Here is a 12450-nt window from a genome sequence, read left to right as displayed (position 1 = left end):
GTGTCGGCATGGGCGCCGCCATCTTGGATTAGGGTTAGTTTTAATCGGTAATTTTAACAATTAAGGTTAATTTTAAAGCTCTTTTAGGATTATTTAAGGATTTTTTAAAGGTTCTTGGGGGATTTTTACGGGTGTTTTAGGGGCTTTTTAAAAGTAGGGCATTTGGAGTGTATTCAGAGGCTATTTTTAGGGTTCTGTGGGGTGTTTAAGATACATTTTCTCTCTCTCTAACTAACTTTGTTTTCCTTTCTAGCTTTAGTTTAAAAAAGCAGCAGTAGAAAAGTTATTTACGGTTAGGTTTATTTGAGTTTTTATTAGGGTTCAATGGTGTGGGATGTTTGTTCTGTTAGTAATAGAAATAGGTTTTGTTTTGATGTGCTGCGATGGGATGAGCGTGTGCTGCGTACCAGTGCTGACAAAGGTACAGTATTTTTATGGCTCTGATGTGTTGGGTTAATGAATTTATATGGTCTAATATGTAGATGAAAATAAAAATAAATATACATTTAAAAATAAATATAAAATTATAGTGGTAAACAGAAATATAGAAATCAAATAGATAAATACATAAAACTATAATATATTGTATATTATTGTAACATAACATATAAATTATAGTCTATTATATATGTAAACAAAGATATATAACTATAGAATGTAAATATAAAACCAGTAAAATAAATTGGAGAATTTTTTTTGGTTTTTTAGGTTATAGGCTGGGTTTTATAATAAATGTGGTGGTGGGCTTTGCTGCAGCTGGAATTTGTATCTATTTCAGGAAGCGTCATACAGTATATCCTGCAATTTAATAGATCCCCTGCTATGTTAGTTGTAGTGGAAGAAGCTGAATGAAACCAGGACACTGAACTTTGGTGCACCAAACCCCTGCCAATAACAGGTTTTCAAATAACAAACCCACAGTTTACAACAATGTTAAAAGCCCAGCCTACAAAAATACCAAACTCCCAGCCAAAAAAAAATACTAAAAACTTGGCCTACAAAAATATCGAACAAACCAGCCTATAAAAAACTGCATTTCAAAATACCAGAACAACCTAGTTTCAAAATAATAGGAAACCCAATTTCAAGGTACACAGGAGGTGAGGGCTGCGGGGCAGAGGGACCGGTTGAGGGGTAAAGGGAGAGGCCTTGAGGGCTGGACAGTCCAGTGGAGATCAGGGGTACAGGATACAGCTGTACCACCCCCTCACCCCAGCCCTAACCTCAGCCTAACCAGCTCCCCTAAAAACAGCCTTTCCCCCAACAGCAGCACAACACAGCAACCCTAACAGCGAGACCAGAGAGCAACCCTCACACACCAGGACAATGACAGAACCCTCAGAGAACAACAGACCCACTGCGGCTAGAGAGCAACAGGTAGAGTTTGGAGACTGAGCACGTCTTTTTGAGTTTTTTTCCCTGGACTTTTAAAGGTATTTAGGGGATTTTGGAAGGGACTTCTCTGGGACTTTTTAGGGTATTGTTGGGGCTTTTTCAAAGCCATTCTCTGATTCCCTAGAATATTTTGAAGATTATGGTCAGGGTCAGAGGAAACACCCTCTGAAAAGGCAGAGTTTTAGGACTGCAGTGGAATGCTTTAGAAAGGGGTCAGCGGTGGCACAGCAGGTCGGGTCCCACACTGCCAGTCCAAAGGTTGTAAGTTTTAGACCCAGCTAAGTTGTTGTGGTCAGGGTTAGATGCTCTCAGCTTTGGTCTGGGAGAATTTCTGCACAGAAAAACTCACCCCCTGAGTTTGCTGATGCCAGTTTGCAGGAGGTGCTTGGCACTGCCAGAGCAGCCCGAGTTCTCGGTAGGGGCAGCTTTGCTCCTGGAGAAATCCTGTGCTGGCCCTCTTCCCTGTAAAACCAAACTCACCCCTGCTGCGTGTCGACGTCCATCCGCAGGAGGCATGTGGCACTCCGAGGGCAGCAAGAGTTCTTGGTGTTGGCAGCTGCGGACTGCGAGAAATTGTTCTCTGCAGTTTTGGAGGCCGAATTGCAGTTTCTGCCATGGGCACACAGAGAGGAAAGGCTGTTAATTTCCTTAGAAAGGAAAGCCTGGCACCCCATGGTTTAAGGGGCAGACAAAGGGCTGTATAGGGGAAAGAGCTCCTCACAGGACCTTTCTTCACCTCAGCCCCCACTCCAAGGTCTAGCAGGCCCCCCGTGTGACAAGCTGCTTTCAGAGGGTTGCCCGGGCACACCTGCACAGGGAGCTGCTAGGTCAGAGGGACTAACGGGGAAGGTCAGAGCATCCAGCACGGACTAGGAAACAGCCAGACCCACCTGGGCACTGAGCATCACTTTGAGAAAACGCCAAGGGAAGAGCCCTTTTGGCCAAGGGCCAGCAACTGAGCAGGCCAGGCAGCAAGTGGGGTTCCAGGAGAGGGCTTTCAACTTTCCCCTTTGACAGTGTCAGTCCCTCTCCAAAGCCCCCAGACCCTCCAGAGCACTCCCAGAAAGGAGAGGGGTTATTAGGAGAAAAAGAGTTTATAAAAAAGGGAAAAAGCTTCATTTTCCATTAGTTTTTGTGTTCAAACTGGTAGGGACTTGGATTCCCCTGCAATTTTAATGGTCTCAGTTGAAAGAATCCCTGCCTTTTCCATGCTGTTAGGGGTGTTAATTGACAGGGAGTCCTCATTCTCTGTTATTTGGCAGTTTAAAAAGAAGGGGAAAATCTTGACAATGTTTCTTATGGGTTTGAATTAAGGGTAGCCACCCCTTTTTGTTGTCCTGAGGCCCAAATTGAGGGAGAAGGCCAGCTATCCCTCCATCCTAAGGGTTTGAACTGAGGGAAAAATCCTTCTTTTTTCATCACTGGAGAGATTTAAAGTGTGGAAAGCCCCTCTTTTCCCAATATTTAAGGAGAGCAAATTAAAGGGCAGAAACTATTTATTTGCCATTGTATTAGCTTCAGTAGAGGTAACTGCCCCATTTCCTCTTTTTAAGGAGTTCACTGGAAGGAAGCTCTGCCTTTTTCAGCATCTTAAGGGTTTAAAACTACATTTCAGGGCACTTCTTTCTATGCTGTAGGACCAAGTATCTCAGAGAAGGATGAGCCTCACATGCCCTTAACCCTTACACTGCCTGGGAGGCTTTTATTTTTCTTATTTTTCCTTATAATGTAGATAGCCTAAATTAGAGGTCCCAAGGAGACTTAGACTATTCATACCATTAGTATTCTTCTCCACCCAGCTTAGTCACATGGGAAATACTACTTAGTAGCCACTAAGGAATAATTACCTAAGTTAACAGCAAATTACCCAATCTATCTAGTTATGCTGCCTAAACAGAAAGTTTTATTTCTTACCAGTTTGCTGCCCTTTTGCTCCAAGCAGTTGCTACAAAAAAGAAAGCGCTGTTATTTTTCTGAAGAGCTTTCTTCTATAACAAGCACTTTACTCCCCTTGAATTTGAGTCAGAGAGGCCAAACAGCTGCAGCTGCTCTGAGGGCTTTTATACTCGGTGGGATTTGCCCCCTCCCTTTTCGTGGGTGCCATGGGAACGAGAGGCGGGCACAATCAGGGGTATATTAACCCCAGCCTTGGCTGTGGGGCTTCATTCCCTCTCTGGGATGTGCTGGGGTAAGAACTCTCCTCCTCTCATTTCAGTGAAGAGGCTCTTTCAGCTCATCTCAACTTCTTTCCAGCAGGTGTTTCTGGGCATCTAAAGCACAGAGGCTTTGAAGATTCTGTGAAGTAAACAGCATGGAATACAGGGAGTATTTAGACTCATGATTTTGGCTTTTGTGTTTAGGGGTGGTAAAGTGCATTTGTAATTTCTGGTTTTGTTCTTGTTTTGTTTTGTATTTTTTTTTAGGAGGAGCGCAGCATCCAGAGATTCCTGGTTGTGTCAAGTACAACACTTTCTTCAGCAGATTCATCATGTCACAAGAGGGATCCGCCCAGTGTCAAGGATGATGTCTGAGATTGAGGCATCAGGTGAGTTGAGGATTGTGATTAGGAGAGGGAATGTGAGCAGGCATACAGTTAGGAATTATTGTGGGTGGGGGGAGGTTTGAAGGTAGCAGGGTGAAAAAGGATGTTTATTTGAGGACCCCCCCCCCCAAGGCTTCTCAGAAGCCTAGCAGAGGTATTCCCATGTCCTACAGCACACAAGGTTATCTACTGCACTCATAGGAATGCTATCCAACTTTGCCTTTCTCTAACCCAGGTGCCGCTCCTAATAAAAGCCACAGCCTTGGAATCATGGTGAAGCTGGAGCCTAAAGCAGCCAGGCACACTCAGGAGAGGGCAAGTAGCTGACTTGCTGGGATTTGGCCCGCATAACTCTGGACTCATACTTTGGTTTTGGTTTTCTTTATTGTAGCTAACCAAGAAGCTAACAGGCCATCACGAGGCGTTCCAAGGCAGACTCATTTCAGGTGCAACATGGATCCACATCACCAATCATCCAAACGATAAGTTGGGGGCCAGGGCTTGGAGATGGGATGATGGGAGAGTAGCAGGTTGGGAGATCTTGGGGCAGATGTAAAAATTAGCAGAGGGAAAAGCAATCTTCTCCAAGGGCCTCTTAGGACAGCTAAAGGGAGAGGCTCTACTTTTGATGGCAGCTTTCAGGCAGGCAGTGCAGAACAGTTCTGGTCTATGTTGTGTTGTCCAGTGTGCTGTGTTACCTAGTGTGTCTTTGAGGTCCCTTTTACCTTCTCTCCTCGAGGCCCTCACCACAAGCATGATGTGTCATGTTTAATGTCCCCCTGTTTGTCGTGTTCTGTGTCACGGGTGTCTGCACACATTTGTGCCGGAGCTGTCCTGCCCTGTCGCATAGCCAGCTGCAATAGGACAAGTCCTGGGGCCTTGCAGTTTGTGGGGTGTCACTGGACTCTAGATGATATTTCTAGATAGACACAAGATGTTTGGAGCTGTGAAGTCATCCTGCAGCCCTTTTACTTTTGTCCTAACTTTCTGATGAAGAGGATAAAATCCATGGCAAAATCCATCCATCCACCCATGCCGGGTGAGGAGGTTCCCCAGAGCAGGTCAGTCACTGTTTGTCTCTGCAGGGGGAGTTTAAAGTGTGACTCTGTTACAGCACTGTTCTTTTTCTTTTTAGGAAGTAAAGCTGGATATCAGCAGTCAAGGTGAGATGGGCAAGGTGAGCATTGAGTAGCTTACAGAGGCAGTTGTTATTGCTCAAGTCTCTCTGCTGCAACTCTAAGCATGTGTTCCTATTTCTGCACCAGGCATTCTTAGGACAATGGTGAATAGCAGAATTGTTGGGTTTTGGCCAGCGTGCTGCTGAGGTCATGCATTGATATTTGGTTTTCTTTAATGTAGCTGGCTAAGAAACACCAGGAGATTGTTGAACAGCAGTGCCAGCAGGACCTTCCCAGATATAGAGGCCACCATCTTTTGTACATGACATGGGCCTGCAATCTGAGATGTCTGAGAGATAAGTAGAGGGCTAAGTCCCACAGAGGGGTGAGAGCGGGGTGCTGGTTTGGGAATTACTGGGAGAGGTTTTTGAATCTGCTTTGGAGGAGGGGGAGTGTCCATGAAGTGGCCCCTTAGGCCCCATAAAAGCAAAGTCTCACTTTTGATCACAGTGCTGAGGTGTGCAGCAGGGCAGAGCAGTCCCGGTGTGTCTCGTGTCACTTGTGTATTGTGCATTATGTGTGTTTGGCTATGTCCTGTCCTTTAGCTTAGGCCTTTGAGGGGCCTGTCAGAACCCTGGCATCATTCTTAGCATCTGTGATTTCTGCATTCCTTGGCCTGGCACCCAGGCCATAGAACTTTTGACTCGGGAGCTCAGACAGGCATCAGAATTGCATCTCTTTTTAGAAGCAGCTAGTCAGATGTCTTTTCAGGTCTTGTTCTCAGCTGTACGGACAACTGCAACCCTGCAAGGTTCCATTATGGCTGATTAGGACTTGTAAGAATGTGAGCACAGGTAGAGCATTGCGACTGTAGGGCTCCTGGGCATTCATCTTTGCAATTCTTGGACTGAATCATTCAGTTTAGCATCTTCTTTTTCCAGGGCTCTCTGAGCCTCATCATCTCACCATCAGTCTCACCTTAGTCATCTCATTTTGCATCCTCTCAGTCCTTGCAGTCATTTTCCTTGCCTAGAGGTTTCTGTCTGTGTCGTGTCCCTATTGTTTGTCACGTCCTGTCATGTCAGGGGTGTCAGCACACATTTGTGTCGGAGCTGCTCTGCCCTGCCACATAGCCTGCTGCAATAGGAGAAGTCCCGGGGACTTGGAATTTGTAGTATGCGGTGTAGTTGGACTCTAGATGGGATTTGTAGATGGACACAAGATGTCTGGAGCTCTTAAGCTATTCTGCAGCCTTTTGACTTTTGTCCTAACTTTCTTTCAGATGCAGAAGGATAAAATCCAGGGCAGAGCCCCCCATCCCAGGTGAGGGGATTCCCCCAAGCAGGTCAGTTACTGTTTTCCTCGGTACAGGAAGCCTGTATGATGGCTGTTACAGCTCTGTTGCCTTTCCTTTTAGGAAGTCAAGGCAGAGAGCGGCAGTCCAGGCCAGCGGGCAAGGTGAGCATTGAGTAGCATACAGAAGCAGTTTTATTGCTGAGGTCTCAGTTTCTGGTGCAGCTCTAACTATCTCCTCTTGTTTTTTTTTTTTTTTTTTTTATTTTAGGTGGTCCACTTGTGATCTATCCTGGCCGAGCATGCCCATGCCAGGTGGGTGCAAGCTTATTGTATCGGTGTGGCATACTTGTCATGGTAGGGAGGTTGTGTTTTCACAGTATCTCAGCATGCTTTTCTGCTTTGTTTCTTTGCAGGTGCTGTCGCTGTCCTAGGCATGACCAAGGAACAGAGGAGGGCAGGTTAGTCGGTGTTTAGGCAGGCTGACTCATAGGCGAGCATTATGCAGCAGCATGCTAAGCATGTACATTTTCTTTTTGCAGGTGTCTTCTGGGCAGCCTCTGGAGTCAAATCAAGATTTGAGGTGAGCTGGGACAGTGGTGCAGAGGACTCCCGGGGATTACCGTTTTTGAGGGCAATAGTCGCGTTTTCTGTTGCGCCTTAGGTACCCCGAGGAGGCCGTTAGCCAAAGCTTGGAAGCGGCAGCACCGAAGCGCACGCATCGAGAACATCTCAACATCCACGTCCGACCGAGGATGGATTTTGTCCGCTCGTCTTCCAAAAGCTAAGTGTCGGGGCCAGCGGTCGGGAGAAGGGGAAAAGCCTTTATAATCAGAGGAGGCAGTTTCATCTCAGCTTAGCAGAGAGGTCCGTAGTGGGACGGGCTCCCTGGAAGTAAAGGGAGAGGGGTTCTCCTCAGCCTCACCAGAGCCTTTGCCGGGCAGGGCAGTTCCGACCCACCTCCACAGCGTCGCGAACTTTGCGTCGTCAGCCTTCCTCGACTCGGCATCGTCACGGATCTTCCCCCGAGGAGCTCGCCTTTGGGTCCGGAGCTATAGCCACGATCACCCGGCCGTCTGCTTCCTTCTCGAGGCTCGCCGAGCCTCTCGAGCACCTTCTTAACTGCTTTGGCACTAACTTCTTTTAACGAGTTACATTTCATTAACACACGCTATTGTCATAGAGCTTCCTTTCCTTTGGCATCATCAGCCTCTGGCTCATCTTGCGCTAGCAGTCTCAGGTCCCTAAGGGGAAAGTTGCCACTTGTCTCTGTGTTACGTCATCTGTGTCTATGTTATGTCATCCGTGTCTGTTATGTAGCGTGTGTCCATTGTCTTCCACGTCATAGGCCTTTATTACATCTCGATGCTTTATCGGCACTATTCTGTGCCATATCGGCCCTATTCTACTCACGTTCCTTTCCGGATATTCCTTATTCCGGCATCTTTACATTTTTACTCTTTGAGCCAGGAAGGATTACAGAAGATGTTCTCATCCATCTTCCTTCTCACTACCAGCTTTGGTAGTGCCTTTTTTCCCATGCCATTCTCTTGGACTTTTGGAGGGAGCATCCTAATCCCTCCTCAGGTGACTGCAGTAGTTCTATAGGTTCCATCTTCTCAAAGGGTATAGGGCTCAAGAATTAATCTTCCAGAGAGTTACCTTAAGTCCTGGTTTATATTGTATGTACTTATGTTGGCTTGTATTTTATGTACTTACATTGTATGTACCTATGTTGGCCTTTACTGTATGTACTTATATTGCATGTACCTCTGATGGCTTATATTGTATGTACCTGTGTGGGCTTATACTGTATGTACTTACACTGTATGTGAGTGTATTGGCGTATATTGTCTGTACTTACACTGTATGTAAGCGTGTCACCTTATATTGTGTATACTTACACTCTATGTACACTTGCACTGTATGCGTCAGCTTATAATGTGTGTACTTACATTGTACCAATTATGATTGGAACTGCCCTGCCCTGGCCCGTAGTCACAGTTAGGTGGAAGAGTTATAAAAACTGTACCGCTCATCTGTGTTTTGTGGGATTTTGGGTAGAAAATTTATTGGGCCAGTGCGGGGACAAGTCCTAGCTGTCAGATAGACACTCGTTGACCCCTTCCTGTCGTCTCACATGTCCCCGAGGCTGCTGATTTCCCCGGAATCTACCATTTGACGTCAAGGAGCGGCAGCCAGAAGATGCATTGAAGCACGTTCTTCAGCGTCTCGGGTAAGGGCCACAGCGAGCGTGTAAGTCGGAAGAGCGTGTGAGCGTGCGTGAGAGCATGTGAATGTGTCTGTCTGAGTCCGCTCGTCTCTGCGTGTGTGAGCGCATGCTGACTGGTTTTTCCCTTGTGTGTATGACTTTTGCTTTTCAGGTTTTTCAACTCATTTTTAAATTTAGAATAAAAAATCCCCAGCCGGGGTTTTTTTTTTTTCCCCCCCGGCTGGATTTTTTTTTCCTCGGTCCCGGTCGGTCTGCGAGGCGACGTTCATCGCCAAAGTTTGGGCGCGGACCATCCAGGGACCGGGGTTTTTGTCAGGCAGGAGGATTTTTTGGAGGCTCCCGGGAACCACGTTCCCGAGGACCAATGATTGCTGGGGTGTAATTTAGCAGTTGTGATGAGAGGGATGGTGAGTTTGTGTGTAATCTGAAGGGAGAGGTTATGGTAGATGAGTGGTGGTTTCTGTGTGCTTTTGTTGTTTTGGGTTTCTTGTAACAATAACTCAACATGTAATGAAAATAGGAAAAGGTTATCACTTTGTGTTGATATGTGTATTGCTCTGTACTGCTCTGTATTGCTCCATATGTAAGTTTGACTTTTACCAGTGTGTCTATGGATTGTATATGCACTTGTGTTTGCATACACTGTTTCTATGTATTTTGCTGATGTCTAAATAAAAACATGCATTTAATAAAGTTGAATCACCCCTAATCAAGATACCCCCTGCCCTTCCCTACCCCCACCGCCGCTCCTGTCTTTTTTTGGTGCGGTTTGGTAATTTCTTTCCTCTGTATTTCTTCCTTTTGCTCCTCACTTTCCTTTTCTATTTCTAACTTAACTCCCATCTGTCTCTAACCCTTTGTTTCTGTTTCTCACTCTTTGTGACACTGTGTCTCTGCTTCTGTAACTCTGTTTCCATCTGCTTCCTTTTATTTGTCCATTTCACTATTTCTGTCTAACTGTATGTATTTTTCTCTCGTGTCTATACTTTGCACCCTATTTCTTTTTCTTTGTAACTTTCACCCTCGCTCTTCTTGCTTCTGTTTCTCTGTGTTCTCCTTTTCCTTGGTTTGTCTTTTTTGCTCTCAGTCTTTTCATTTTTCACTCTGCCCTGAATTTTCTAATCCTAACCACTTTCTTTTCCCTCCAAGTCCTGTCTTTCCTTTTTCCCACCCTCCTTTTCTCTCTGTCTTGGTTTCTCTCTCTGTTTTCTTTTCTCTTTCTGTCTCTCTGTCTTTTCTTCTCTATCTCCCTCTCTTCTTTTTCTCTCTGTTTTTTTCTCTGTCTTCTTTTCTCTCTGTTTCCCTCTGTCTTTTTTTCCCCTGTCTCTTCCTCTTCTTTTCACTCTTTTTCCTTCTCTCTATTTTTTTCAGCCTTTACTTCTCTCTCTCTTCTCTCTCTCTCTCTCTTTTCTCTCTCTTTCTCTCTCTTTTCTCTCTCTTTCTCTCTCTTTTCTCTCTCTCTCTCTCTCTCTCTTTTCTCTCTCCTCTCCTCTCTCTAACTTTGTTTTCCTTTCTAGCTTGAGTTTAAAAAAGCAGCAGTAGAAACTTTCAGGCTCCCGGGGAGTAAAGGAAAAAAATAAAAAAATTAAAAATACAAAACAAACCCTTTACTCCCCAGGAGCCTGAAAGTTTCTACTGCTGCACCGGACATATAGTTTTTATTCTTTTTACTATATACACTATATAGGAACCCCACCCTCTCCTAATCAGTACCCCCAGCTGACAGCAATCAAGCCTAATCAGTACCCCCAGCTGACACACCCCCAGCTGACAGCAATCAAGCCTAATCAGTACCCCAGCTGACACACCCCCAGCTGACAGCAATCAAGCCTAATCAGTACCCCCAGCTGACACACCCCCAGCTGACAGCAATCAAGCCTAATCAGTACCCCCAGCTGACAGCAATCAAGCCTAATCAGTACCCCCAGATCACAGCAATCAAGCCTAATCAGTACCCCCAGCTGACACACCCCCAGCTGACAGCAATCAAGCCTAATCAGTACCCCCAGCTGACACACCCCCAGCTGACAGCAATCAAGCCTAATCAGTACCCCCAGCTGACACCAATCAAGCCTAATCAGTACCCCCAGCTGACACACCCCCGGCTGACACCAATCAAGCCTAATCAGTACCCCCAGCTGACAGCAATCAAGCCTAATCAGTACCCCCAGCTGACACACCCCCAGCTGACACCAATCAAGCCTAATCAGTACCCCCAGCTGACACACCCCCGACTGACAGCAATCAAGCCTAATCAGTACCCCCAGCTGACACCAATCAAGCCTAATCAGTACCCCCAGCTGACACACCCCCAGCTGACAGCAATCAAGCCTAATCAGTACCCCCAGCTGACACACCCCCAGCTAACACCAATCAAGCCTAATCAGTACCCCCAGCTGACACACCCCCAGCTGACACCAATCAAGCCTAATCAGTCTCACCGACCACTAGACAGCACCCCTATACACAAGCACCGACCCCGTCACCAAGCCCCGCCCCTAGGTCCCCCCCCCCACCCCCCAAAACACAGCCCCGCCCCTAGCCAAGCCCGTGCCGCCCTGGCCCTAGCTGCCCCCAGGGACCGCCTCCCACCGGCCACCCCCGCCACTAGGCGCCCCAGCCCCCGGACACCGCCCCCCCCGTCGCCAAGCCCCCGCCCCCTAACACCACCCCCGGTACCCAAGCGCCCCGCCCCCGGGCTCCGCGCCGCCCCCGGGCGCCGCCGCCCCGCCCCTGGGCACCGCCCCCCCATCGCCGTGCCCCCGCCCCCGGGCGCCACCTCCTATACCCGAGCCCCCGCCCCCTTGCACCGCCCCTCCATCGCCGGGGCGCCGCGGCAAGGTGCCGCCCCCCCGGCTCAGAAGCCCCTCCCCGCAACGTCGCCGGCCGCACGGCAACCGGAATAACACTCCGGCCACGGGGGACCAGCGGAAAGCGCAAAAAACCCGGCAAAAATAGAGAAAAAACAATCCGGTCATGGCGGCCGCCATGTTGCCGGAAGTGACGTAATTCAGATGGCGCCGCCATCTTGTCCCCGTACCACGTGCACGGCTGGGCGCCGCCATCTTGCTAGAAACCACGTGTCGGCATGGGCGCCGCCATCTTGCCGGAAACCACGTGTCGGCATGGGCGCCGCCATCTTGCCGGAAACCACGAGTCCTCATGGGCGCCGCCATCTTGCCGAAAACCACGTGTCGGCATGGGCGCCGCCATCTTGCCGGAAACCACGAGTCCTCATGGGCGCCGCCATCTTGCTGGAAACCACGTGTCGGTATGGGCGCCCCCATCTTGCCGAAAACCACGTGTCGGTATGGGCGTCGCCATCTTGCCGTAAACCACGTGTCCTCATGGGCGCCGCCATCTTGCCGGAAACCACGTGTCGGTATGGGCGTCGCCATCTTGCCGTAAACCACGTGTCCTCATGGGCGCCGCCATCTTGCCGGAAACCACGTGTCAGTATGGGCGTCGCCATCTTGCCGGAAAACACACTGGGCGCCTCCATTTTGCCCGAAACCACGTGACATTATGGGCGCAGCCATTTTGCTCCACGTCACGTGACTACCGCCATCTTAGAAAACAATCACGTGATGACCTGCGGGCCGCCATCTTGGATTAGGGTGAGTTTTAATCAGTAATTTTAACAATTAGGGCTAATTTTAAGGGGTAATTTTAAGGGTTACAGATTATTTTAACATTAATTGAGGTTCGGGATGGGGTTTAGGGTTCGGGGTGGGGTCCGGGATGGGGTATTGACCTCAAGTGAGGGTTAGGGGTGGGGTTTTGGGTTCGGGGTGGGGTCCAGAATCAGGTTTAGGCCTCGGGTGCAGGTGAAGCCTCGGGCAAAGGTTGAGGGGGTGAGGGGGTGAGGG

At 48.2% G+C, this 12450-nt stretch overlaps 2 long non-coding RNA genes across 2 annotated transcripts; both read left to right on the top strand.

Annotated features, from left to right (window-relative positions):
- The first annotated feature begins 1260 nt into the window (after positions 1-1260).
- On the top strand, positions 1261-5365 carry LOC141727291 (uncharacterized). Its single transcript, XR_012578326.1, has 4 exons — positions 1261-1377; positions 3649-4998; positions 5073-5114; positions 5297-5365. It is a non-coding gene; the product is annotated as an uncharacterized LOC141727291 (long non-coding RNA).
- Positions 5366-5403: 38 nt separating this feature from the next.
- On the top strand, positions 5404-8032 carry LOC141727290 (uncharacterized). Its single transcript, XR_012578325.1, has 6 exons — positions 5404-6378; positions 6473-6513; positions 6620-6663; positions 6765-6809; positions 6891-6931; positions 7013-8032. It is a non-coding gene; the product is annotated as an uncharacterized LOC141727290 (long non-coding RNA).
- Positions 8033-12450: the final 4418 nt, after the last annotated feature.

The sequence above is a fragment of the Zonotrichia albicollis genome, assembly GCF_047830755.1.
Source record: "Zonotrichia albicollis isolate bZonAlb1 chromosome 6 unlocalized genomic scaffold, bZonAlb1.hap1 SUPER_6_unloc_1, whole genome shotgun sequence".
In the NCBI taxonomy this organism is placed as follows: domain Eukaryota; kingdom Metazoa; phylum Chordata; class Aves; order Passeriformes; family Passerellidae; genus Zonotrichia; species Zonotrichia albicollis.
This window is presented reverse-complemented; position numbering and strand designations above follow the sequence as displayed.